This window comes from Podarcis pityusensis, assembly GCF_964106645.2.
Source record: "Podarcis pityusensis genome assembly, chromosome: 6".
Classification (NCBI taxonomy): domain Eukaryota; kingdom Metazoa; phylum Chordata; class Lepidosauria; order Squamata; family Lacertidae; genus Podarcis; species Podarcis pityusensis.
The window spans coordinates 40,255,202-40,267,250 of record NC_138030.1 but is presented as its reverse complement, the minus strand read 5'-3'; positions in this window follow the sequence as shown (position 1 = coordinate 40,267,250).

Here is a 12,049-nt window from a genome sequence, read left to right as displayed (position 1 = left end):
CCATTACTGGCCCCAACAACATCACACATACCATCTCGGGACTATTCAATTGCTCATCATCTAACATTGTGTATGGCATCAAATGCCAACAGTGTCCTTCAGCTCTCTATATTGGACAAACAGGCCAAACCTTACGCCAAAGAATAAATGGACATAAATCTGACATCAAGAATCACAAAACAGAGAAACCAGTAGGAGAACACTTTAATCTCCCAGGACATTCTATACAAGATCTCAAAGTAGCTGTTTTACTACAAAGGAATTTCAGAAATAGACTGGAAAGAGAAGCTGCTGAATTGCAACTCATTACCAAACTTAAAACCATGGAGAAACCTGGTTTGAACAAAGACATTGGATTCTTATCCCATTATACATGACTAAGCCATTTCTCACCTTCTCACCCCTTGCCCTTTCCTGTAAGACCCATTACAGTCGTTAAGAGTCGTCAGCAGGCTCATCCCAGCTATCTGCCTATCTCCCATTCCCACCACCCTTCTGAGTAATACCCCTCCCCACCTTCTCACTATATAGAAGGATCTGGCAACTTCTGTTTCAGTGTATCTGAAGAAGTGTGCTTGCACACGAAAGCTCATACCAAGAACTAACTTAGTTGGTCTTAAAGGTGCTACTGGAAGGATTTTTTTTATCCTGGAAAATAGGGACACTTAGAGGGTCTGCAGGTGTTGATGGAATGGCCTCCAGCAGGACCCAAGGCAGACAGTGCTCTCCCCACCTGTAATCCTCTCTTAAAAACCGAAAAGGCAACACAGGAGATACTGCACACAGCACTCTGGGATACTGCCATGTGATTTACTTTTTACAGACCTTTATCCTATATGATGAGGAGAGGATGTGCTTTTGTACATAAAAAGCAAGCGGGCATTCCAGAAGGGGCTGCCTAATGCAGTTTTGCCTTTCCCCATGTGAAGGCAGGGTTAAGAAAGCTGATTGTTGTTGTCTTATGCGTATCCATCCCTCTCTAGGTCAACTGATTATTTGATGAAGGCCAAAACATGTGAAGACTGCACTGCTTCATCACAGACATTGACTGGTCTGAACAAAGATCCTCTAATACTGCCCCCTGGAGTACAGATTTTACTATGACATGTAGAGATTACATTCAAAGCACATTCAACACACGTTTAAAGAAAACTCCTGGGAACTGTTTGCTAAGGAGAGTGATAGCTCTGTGAGGGGAAAACTACAGTTCCCAGAATTCTTGTGGGGGTGGGGAGTAATGTGCTTTAAATGTGCATTCAATGTTCCCCTGAGACATGAAAGAGCTCACTGAACTCTCCGTGACCTAACGCATGCAAAACTTTTATCAAGTAACCCATCCTTGGGACTGGTAGTTCTAAACCGCTGCTGGAGACAATACTCAGTAAAATTAAGTATTAAAAAACCAAAAAAACAAGCAAGACACAGTGATGACACAGGGACTACTAGGGTAATTATAAGGTTGGGCAGCTGTCATAACTTCCTTACTAAGCTTGATTTTACTTGCCCAGCCCAGGTACAATCCCATGGTTAAACGTCTGCATATTGCAAAGGGTTTTCTAAGAACTATTACTTTCAAGAACTTATATAATACACACACATGAACTGGTTCTGTTAGATCAAAATCTCACATAGGATTCTGCTTAGCTTCCTCTTTAAAGTTCATATTAATCTCACAGGACTAAGACAAAAGCTATCTCCTGTTTTGGGGTCTTTGATGGCAGATCCAGAAAGGACGCAGCAACACGGTCAAGGCTAGCCCACAAAAATTAGGCAAGAGCAGTTCTCGTGACCCACAATGCTCTCATTCATCAAAAATATCTGGGGATGGGGAGGGAATGCAAGTTGCACAGGGCAAACCAGTGCTGGCAGAAGCCCTTAGGCAGGGGTCAGCAAACTTACCGTGCCTCGGGCCAGTGTCTCCAGCGCCGATCTCGCAGCAGGCCGGAGGGAGCGCATGCCCATACGCGTGCGTGCATGCCATTTCCAGCGCACTTCCAGGAAATAGCTTGTGCGCATGTGCACGGGCCTCATCCAACCCAGATGTGCACCGGAAATAACGCTTGCGCATGCGCACAAGCTATTTCTGGTGCTCCTCTAACCCAGAAGTGGGCAGCTGTGCAGTGCAGATAAGAGCGGGCAGCGGCAGTTGGCGGCAGGGGTCGCTGCGGGCCGGGTAAACGAGTCCCTCAGGCCTTATCCGGCCCGCAGCCCTTACTTTGGGGACCCCTACCTTTAGGTCTCCAACCACAGCCAGACATAATTTCAGGAGGAGGTGGGGAGGTAAAGCAGACTAGCATAACAAAAGGAATCAATGATTGCTTAAAACGGAGTCTCCTGTAAACACAAATGCTGTTGTCTTTCAACCTGAAAGTCAGCAGGATTATTTGAAATCAAGGCCCAGGAGGACTCTCCTGTGTGAGTGTCTGAGGGCCCTGCTCCTTCCTGCCACTTACCACCTGGCCCAGGGCAGGGCCTGAAGCCTCAGAAGGACTGCTGCCCAGGAGGACTCTCCTGTGTGAGTGTCTGAGGGCCCTGCTCCTTCCTGCCACTTACCACCTGGCCCAGGGCAGGGCCTGAAGCCTCAGAAGGACTGCTGCCCAGGAGGACTCTCCTGTGTGAGTGTCTGAGGGCCCTGCTCCTTCCTGCCACTCACCACCTGGCCCAGGGCGGGGCCTGACAGACTTCGCAGGGACGGTTGCTGTCGCTGTTGCTGTGGCCCAGGGGGATCCGGAGGGGCGCAGAGTTCTTTTAAAAATGTTTTAAAATTTTCCTTTTCCTTTTTATTTTTTTTTTTTTTGTATATACGGGGATGGGGGTGGGATGGATGTTTAGTTGCGAATTTGTTTGATTTTAATGGATTTGCAATTTTTATAGTTTTTTACTTGTATTGTTTTCTGGGTTTTTTGTTTTTGTTTTGTTTTTATTTTATTGTATTGTTTTAAGGTCTTATTTTGTTCTTAAGGGGAGGAGTCAGGGCTGCCGGGGAGTGGGAACCAGCCAACAAAATGGCTGGGGCATGTTCCACAGAGGGGGATGCGCTGGGACAACCAATCTCAGTGATCACGGGTAGGAGGAGGAGTTACGCTAAGACCAGACCATGTCATTACAGAGGAGGCAGGTTTAGTCGTTGTCTGAGGACTATCCCTCCCTCCGGGTCTGGTCCTGACTGGACGGATACTAGAATCAGCAAGGGATACCCACATGACCTGAAGGTGCTGCTATGCAATGCCAGGTCAATGATTCATAAGACCACTGCCATCCATGACTTGATCATGGATGGAGGATTTGACCTGGCATGTGTAACAGAGACTTGGTTGGATGAAGCAGATGGGCCTGTTCTTGCCGCTGCTTGTCCACCAGGTTTCTCTTACGCACAGCAACCCAGGCCTTGTAGGCAGGGAGGGGGGGTTGCTGTGATTTTTAGGAAGTCATTAGTTTGCACCAGGCGTCCTATTGGGAAGACCCAGTTCTCCGAGTGCATGTTCTGGAAGTTGGGCAATAGGGGCAGTGCAGGATTCCTTTTGGTGTACCGACCTCCCCGCTGCACCAAGGATTCCCTGCCCGAGCTGCTTCAGGTCGTGGTGGATGTTCTCCTGGAGACACCTAGTTTGGTTGTCCTAGGGGATTTTAATATCCATGCCGACACGACCTTACAAGTGGCCGCTCGGGACTTCGTGGAAAGCATGGCCTCCATGGGGCTGTCCCTGAATAAGTTTGGCCCAACCCATAGCCGCGGACATGCCTTGGACCTGGTGTTTACCTCCATGGATGTTGGTGATCTGACACTAAGTAAAAGCGAAACGAAAGAAGTGCCATGGTCAGACCACTTCCTGGTGCAACTTGACTTCTCTGCGACCCTTCCCCTCTGCAGGGAGGTGGGACCGATTCGGATGGTCCGCCCCCGCCACTTCATGGATCCAAATGGTTTCCAGAGAGTGGTAGGGGATGCTTTATCCCATGTTGATGGCCTTTCAGCTGATTCCCTGGTGGCCCGCTGGAATGTGGAGTTAACCAGGGCTATTGACTGTTTGGCTCCGAAGCGCCCTCTCCGATTGCATGGGGCCCGGACAGCCCCGTGGTTTTCCACGGATCTGAGGCCAATGAAACAATCGTTGAGACGGCTAGAGCGCCGGTGGCGGATGACACATTCTGAAGCTGACTGGACACAGGTTAGAGCTCAATGTCGAGCCTACCAAGTGGCGGTAGCGACGGCGAAGAAGACTTTCTTCACCGCCTCTATTGCATCTGCAGAAAACAGCAGCAGGAGACTTTTTCAGGTGGTCCGCAATTTAGCGGAACCACTTGCTACACCGGGGCCCAGTACGGGCCACATGATCGCCTGCAATGATTTTGCAAATAAAGTCGCTCAGATTCGGGAAGAAGTAGACGCCACCGTGGGAGCAGGGCCGGGGCGGGAGAGTGCTAGAGTCCTGTCTAGTCAAATTGTGTGGGATCAATTCCAATCTGTTACCTCCGAGAATGTGGACAGGCTGCTTGGACGAGTGAAACCAACCACCTGTCTCCTTGATCCTTGCCCATCCTGGCTTATAAAAGCTAGCCAGGAAGGGCTGGGCGATGGGCTACATGGGGTGGTGAATGCTTCCCTCCGTGAGGGAGCCTTCCCAGACCCACTGAAAGAGGCGGTTATTAAACCGCTTCTTAAAAAACCATCTTTAGATGCGGCCACGATGGCCAACTATCGCCCAGTCTCAAATCTTCCATTCTTGGGCAAAGTGATTGAGCGAGTGGTTGCGGAACAACTCCAGGCACGCCTGGAAGAAGCGGACCATTTGGATCCCTTCCAGTCGGGATTCAGGCCTCATCTCGGGACTGAAACTGCCTTGGTCGCACTGGTTGATGATCTCCGGCGGGCTAGGGACAAAGGTGAGAGCTGTTTCCTAGTTCTGCTGGATCTCTCAGCGGTGTTTGATACCATCGACCCTAACATCCTTCTGGACCGTCTTGAGGGGCTGGGAGCTGGGGGCACTGTCATACAGCGGTTCCGCTCCTTCCTCCTGGGCCGTGTTCAGAAAGTGGTGGTGGGGGATGAGTGTTCAGACCCCTGGGTTCTCACTTGTGGGGTGCCTCAGGGTACTGTCCTCTCCCCCATGCTTTTCAACATCTACATGCAGCCGCTGGGAGAGATAATCAGGGGGTTTGGGCTGGGTGTTCATCAGTATGCGGATGATACCCAGCTCTACCTCTCTTTCAAATCAGAACCAGTGAAGGCGGTGACGGTACTGTGTGAATGTCTGGAGGATGGATGGCGGCAAACAGATTGAGATTGAATCCTGACAAGACAGAAGTACTGTTTCTGGGGGACAGGAGGCGGGCAGGTGTGGAGGATTCCCTGGTCCTGAATGGGGTAACTGTGCCCCTGAAGGACCAGGTGCGCAGCCTGGGAGTCATTTTGGACTCACAGCTGTCCATGGAGGCACAGGTTAAATCCGTGTCCAGGGCAGCTGTGTACCAGCTCCATCTGGTACGCAGGCTGAGACCCTATCTGCCTGCGGACTGCCTCGCCAGAGTGGTGCATGCTCTGGTTATCTCCCACTTGGACTACTGCAATGCGCTCTACGTGGGGCTACCTTTGAAGGTGACTCAGAAACTACAACTAATCCAGAATGCAGCAGCCAGACTGGTGACTGGGAGCGGCAGCCGAGACCATATAACACCGGTCTTGAAAGACCTACATTGGCTCCCAGTACGTTTCCGAGCACAATTCAAAGTGTTGGTGCTGACCTTTAAAGCCCTAAACGGCCTCGGTCCAGTATACCTGAAGGAGCGTCTCCACCCCCATCGTTCTACCCGGACACTGAGGTCCAGCACTGAGGGCCTTCTGGCGGTTCCCTCACTGCGAGAAGCCAAGTTACAGGGAACCAGGCAGAGGGCCTTCTCGGTAGTGGCGCCCTCCCTGTGGAACACCCTCCCACCAGATGTCAAAGAGAACAACAACTACCAGACTTTTAGAAGACATCTGAAGGCAGCCCTGTTTAGGGAAGCTTTTAATGTTTGATGTATCACAGTATTTTAATATTCTTTTGGAAGCTGCCCAGAGTGGCTGGGGAAACCCAGCCAGATGGGCGGGGTATAAATAATAAATTATTATTATTATTATTATTATTATTATTATTATTATTATTATTAAGACACCAGAAACTTACTTCTATAAAAAAAAATTGCATTTAAGCACTTTTAACTCCCACCCACCCTTTGAGAAACCCTTTGCAGAATCCTAGGTCTAATTCCATCTCCCCCACCCCTAGTTTAACTGTATCTCATATCCAGACAGAGGGACAAACTTGCCCTCAGCAGGAAGTTGCAAAGACATATGTGAATTTGGCTTGAGATTCACAAACCAGGGCCTGTTTGTTTTAAAAAGATCATTGATCTCTCTTGTCCCAAGTGGCGATAATTGGGCAGTAGATTCCAGAAAGCTGAGAGGGATGAATGGCCTCAGAGTTGTCACTTCTGTACACATAAAGATAAATGCAAGGTTTTCCATCTGGCCTTGTGCTTGGTCTAGCAATTTGTCATCCAGCATCAGCAGCCACTGGGATATCTCACACATTTGGTGACACCCCCAAATCATCTCCATTCCACTTTTCTTCAACTTATACCCTTCAATAGCTGTGGTGTAGAATTTTAAAGAAGGAACTTTGTTTCATACCTGGCAAAATTCTGCTAAACTTAGCAAGCAGATAGCGTAGATTAAAGGACTATGACAATTTTATCTGTAAAATACATCTATAAAGAACACACCCATTATATTTGATTATTTGATAAAGTATTAGAGCAGGATTGATGTAATATTCTTATTGTCAGTGTTGGCTGCCAAGGGGTTTTTGTTGTGTTGTTATTCGTTTTTGCTCCTTTTTGTTACAATTTCAAATCTTAAAAATTGTTGTTTTTAAGTATTGAAGCAGGAAATCTGGTATTGGAGCCAAACAGAGGTCTGCTCTGTTAGCAGATACTGTTTTGGAGTGCAAAATATTGATACCATTAACATGCAACGATTTTTCCTCCTTGCAATTCGGCTAGCAAATGAACACCAAGCATTGACTTGCATGGGAAGGTACATCTGCACATCTTAACCCCACAGGTTGACATTTCAGCTCATCTAGGGTCTTAAACCATGGGCGAGGAACCTGAGGACCTCCAGATATTGTGGGACTCCAACTTCCATCAGCTCCAGCCAGCATGGTCAATGGTCAAGAATTATGGGAGGGTCACAGGTTCCTCACCCTTGTCTTAAACAGACCACTTGCACTGTCTGCCAAGTCATAAAAACTTAAGAAGAGCCCAGCTGTATGAGACCAAAGGACTGTTTAAGCCAAGTTCCCACAGTGGCCAACCAGATACATATTAGAAACCCAAAGCCAGATATGAGCACAGTAGCTGTTTCCCACTGGTATTCAGAGGCAGATCGCCTCTAATCCTTGAGACAAGATACAACCATTGTGACCATTGGCAGCCTTATTTCCATGACTCATCAAGTATATATTCTGTCCTCTTATTTACACAGGCAACAGTATTCCAGGACTTCATGGCATCAACAGTTGAGCCATTGGAGGTCATGCATCTGCTCAATCTGCAACACAATATATATGCCGTTAATTTGCCAACAGTGCCTGCAAAGGACTAACAAGGCAAGAATAAATGGATGTTCAAATGTGGCTGAATGAAGTCACTCCTCTTCAACATAGAAACTTCAAAGCAAGAGTTCAAGCTGAAATTGCGGAACTAGAATTTATCAGTAAGCTTGACAGTATTTGTTTAGGACTCAGCCTCTTCTACTACAGGTGTTAAATTAGCAGGACACAGTTAGAAATACAGTGTTATCACCAAATGCTCCTGTTATGGATTGTAGCTGTGCTTATCTTGTATACATTTGAGCTTTCCATGGAAATACCACATGCTTTCTCTCTTGTATTTCATGGCCTTTTAGCCTCATTGTTTACATTCCCCCCTCTAAACCCATTTACGTGTATGTATCCTTGTATATGGGCATATATAATCTGCTAACTCAGGATAAGACTTCATGCGTCTGATGACGTGGACATGAAGGCCACAATGATTCCACCCCCCATATTCCATTCAGTTTATGAGCCTCCTATAAAAAAGCAGGCAAAATTAAAACAAACTCGGTAACATCATACATCAATAAAGCCAGCCTCACAATAAATAAAAACCAGTCATGAAATACAACACAGACAGCCACAAGTCAAAACCCAAGCAAGCATACAAAACCCAGCTCAATTGCCATTATGTTGCAGAGAATAAAATTATCATCATCAGCGATGCTAAAGGAAATTAAGAGATGTTAAAAGACCTGGGAGAACAAGAGGGGGCTTACCTGGCTTGCACTGAAAAGGAGGCATTTCACAGGCAAGCAAGAAGCATGAAAAGGGCTGGGGAAAACATTCCAGCTAGGCCTGTAAAAGGGGTGTGGTCTGGAGATCCCCAGAGAGCCACATTTCTCCCCAGGCTTAACTTTATAGCCATAAAAAAATGATGCTTACTTTTTTTAAGCTCTCACACACTTTCTATGCTTAAGTTTGCAGCTAGTATCAAAGTGCTTCCAGAGCAAGGGCTACACTCACAACTGGACTGTCTTTCATCATTATCTGGAAAGGCTCCATTTAGTTTTAGATGAAAGAGCAGCTCTCCTGCAAAGCAGGATTTGGCATATTTTACACCACTCATTCTCCTGTTTTATTATTTCCAGCAGCAGGTGACAGCACGCCCTTTGTTACAGTCACCCACCCCATGTGCAAATAGGCACTCCTATTCAACAAAACAATGCCAATGTGCTCAGAACTCCCAAGTGGCACAGCTTGTACTAGAACAAGGCACAGGTTTAAGAACAGCCAGTAAGGACCTACTAGGGCTGGAGTCACAAGGACAGCAAGGGGAAGGGAAGGATAACATTTCAAACTGGATTGCAGAGGGACAACATTTTGGGGCCATGTATAGACTGAAATCATGCTGCACAAATGTGGGATTTGGTATTGGGCATAGCATTCAGTTTTAACATTTCCATTTGTGTGATGCTTGTAAAGATGTGAACAGTTTTGGGTGAAACTTGTTTGCAAGATTGGACCAGGCAGGCTTTCCAATGTTAGCTGTGCGAAAGATGCCCCATTGCGCATCCCATTCATGTCAAACACAAACCAAGAATCGAGCAAGCAAAAAACCATTACAGAGATTTCAAGAATTTACATTTATGACTTCGGCCTCCAATTTAGTATTATGCACACACATTCTTGACCACACCGTACTGTTTAAGGCAAGCTGTATTCTGTGGCTATCCATCAAAATAAATCCGTTATGCACGCAAAAGAAAATACTGAGCTGCGCAGTGGCAAGAGGGGACGGCAAGGCAGTCAAAACCTTATTCATGTGGACTAGAACATGAAACAGATGTGGAGAAGTGGAGATGCTGCAAAAGTAGGATAAGGAGGTAACCAGTGTGGTATAGTGGTTAGAGTGTCAGACTAGGACCTGGAAGACTAGGGTTCAAATTCCCATTTGGCCAAGTAGTTCACTGGGTGGCTTTGCAGCAATCACTGCCTCTCAGCCTAATTTACCTCACAGGGTTGTAGTGAGGATTGAAGAAGAGGAGGGGTTTGGACTTGATATCCCGCTTTATCACTACCCTAAGGAGTCTCAAAGCGGCTAACATTCTCCTTTCCCTTCCTCCCCCACAACAAACACTCTGTGAGGTGAGTGGGGCTGAGAGACTTCAGAGAAGTGTGACTAGCCCAAGGTCACCCAGCAGCTGCATGTGGAGGAACGGGGAAGCGAACCCGGTTTGCCAGATTATGAGACTACCGCTCTTAACCACTACACCATACTGAAGAGGGGGAGAAGCATGAGCCCCTTGGAGAAAATAGTAGCATATAAATGCAATATATAAAAATATATAACAACAACAACAATCGGTCATGACAAGGCAGGCAAGGATTAAATGAATACCAGCAAAGCAGCAACTGCTATCTTTCTACACTCTTCTAAAGTATTTTGCCTGATCTCATTCAACCAGTGATATTAGCTGCATAGATGAGCAATGGTGACCAGCTTGTTGCGCTTAATGAAGTCACTGAAAGCTTTGCTACAGCAGGATTGTAAACACGGAAAGAAGGTGGACCCACACCTAACATCTGTGTTAAAGGTGCTTCATTCCCCAACTTGTTTGTTATTGAGCCAAGAATGAACGGCATTAGCTTCGTACCCAAGCACTGGGGGAAAAGATGGAAAGACTCATAAAATGAGTCACAACCAGAGGTGCACTTCCATCAAAATTACTTTCACACATTCAATACTCCTGGATCAGTTCCTTAAACCAAACTAATGGGATACAATTTTAAGGTTTCTTCCCTCTGATGGTTTCGATGCATTGGGTCATACTTCTGTCTCCCTTTGTGCTCAAGTGATTTATTTGGCCCATAAATTAGTGAGCTTCAATGTTACTACAACTGCCAAAAAAAGTTAATTTGCATGAACAAACATTAGCCCAAACTGCAAAAGCAGCAAAACTGGAACCAGTACTTTTTGTAATGCAGAAAGCTCAAAAAGCCAAGATGCTGGTTCACACAGAAACAAGCAATTCAGAGGTTGAGGTACGCCCTCTGCTGCTTTAGATTATGTATACAGCTACGGATGTAAACTCTTCACCCTGCATTGAGTAACATTTGGCTATGTGCTCCTTCTGCTAATATTAACAGGGACATTTAGAATTAACTTTAGTCTTGTTTCCCACAGATTAGAATTGTTTTGCAAAAAGCCAAAAACTGTCTAGAGCAGATACCCAAATATATTTTGAAGCAGAAGTGGAAAGCCATGTACAATTTTGCCTGATTTGCTAGGCAAACCATGTTCTGTACAGTGGTACCTCGGGATGCGAACGAGATCAGTTCCGGAGCCCCGTTAGCATCCTGAAGCGAACGTAACAAGCGACGGCGCGTCTGTGTGTTGCCGCTTCCGCGCATGACATCATTTTGAGCGTCTGAGCACGAGCGAGTGGCGAAACCCGTAACGTGCTCCATTATTTCCGGGTTGCCACGGAGCGCAACTCGAACGCGCTCAACCCGAAGCACATTCAACCCGAGGTATGACTGCATTGACTGTGAACTGAGCAAGTGGACACATAACCGTGCTGCGGCAGTGTGCTCCTCTTCAGTGCCAGCTTCTATGGTACTTCATTCCATTCCCATATTTTTCAGTCCACCTGCCTGTGTTCTCTGGGCTACCGAGAAATTGTCCTTATTGGCCTATTCTGCAGTCCCCCTAGTCCCCCCAGGATTGTCTTATTGCACACCTTGGGGTTAACCAAAGCCTTTTGATACATCTCTTGTGCATAGGCGGCACCAGTTTGGCTGCATAAGCCATGGGACTCATACTGGAATTGGCTGCAGTTCCCTCCCCGCTTCCCGGTCAGTCAGCTGTCCAGTTCTCATTAGCCTGTTTTAGGTCTCTTATGGACAACTCCTGCCAACCTAGCAGTTCAAAAGCACGTCAAAGTGCAAGTAGATAAATAGGTACCACTCCAGCAGGAAGGTAAACGGCGTTTCCGTGCGCTGCTCTGGTTCGCCAGAAGCGGCTTAGTCATGCTGGCCACATGACCTGGAAGCTGTACACTAGCTCCCTTGGCCAATAAAGCGAGATGAGTGCCGCAACCCCAGTCATCCGCGACTGGACCTAATGGTCAGGGGTCCCTTTACCTTTACAGATGGACATACCTCTGCCCACTGCATTTAATTTCTTCACTGATGGGCAGCTTACTGCCCCATCCCCAGGGATGTTTAAAAACAGCTTCTAGAATCTGAGATTATCCATTTATAACATCATATTCCAGCCACTCTATTCCCTGCTCATCCCATTGTCAGGTTTCCCATTTCCCACTTAACATTCCATATTATGTGATTGAGACACACACACACACACCTTGCTTTTCCAATTTCTTTGCTTGTTTGTATCTTGCTATTACCCCCCCACACAAGTCTGCTGCTACCATCAGTAATAGCATATACTGTAGTTAATTATTTCA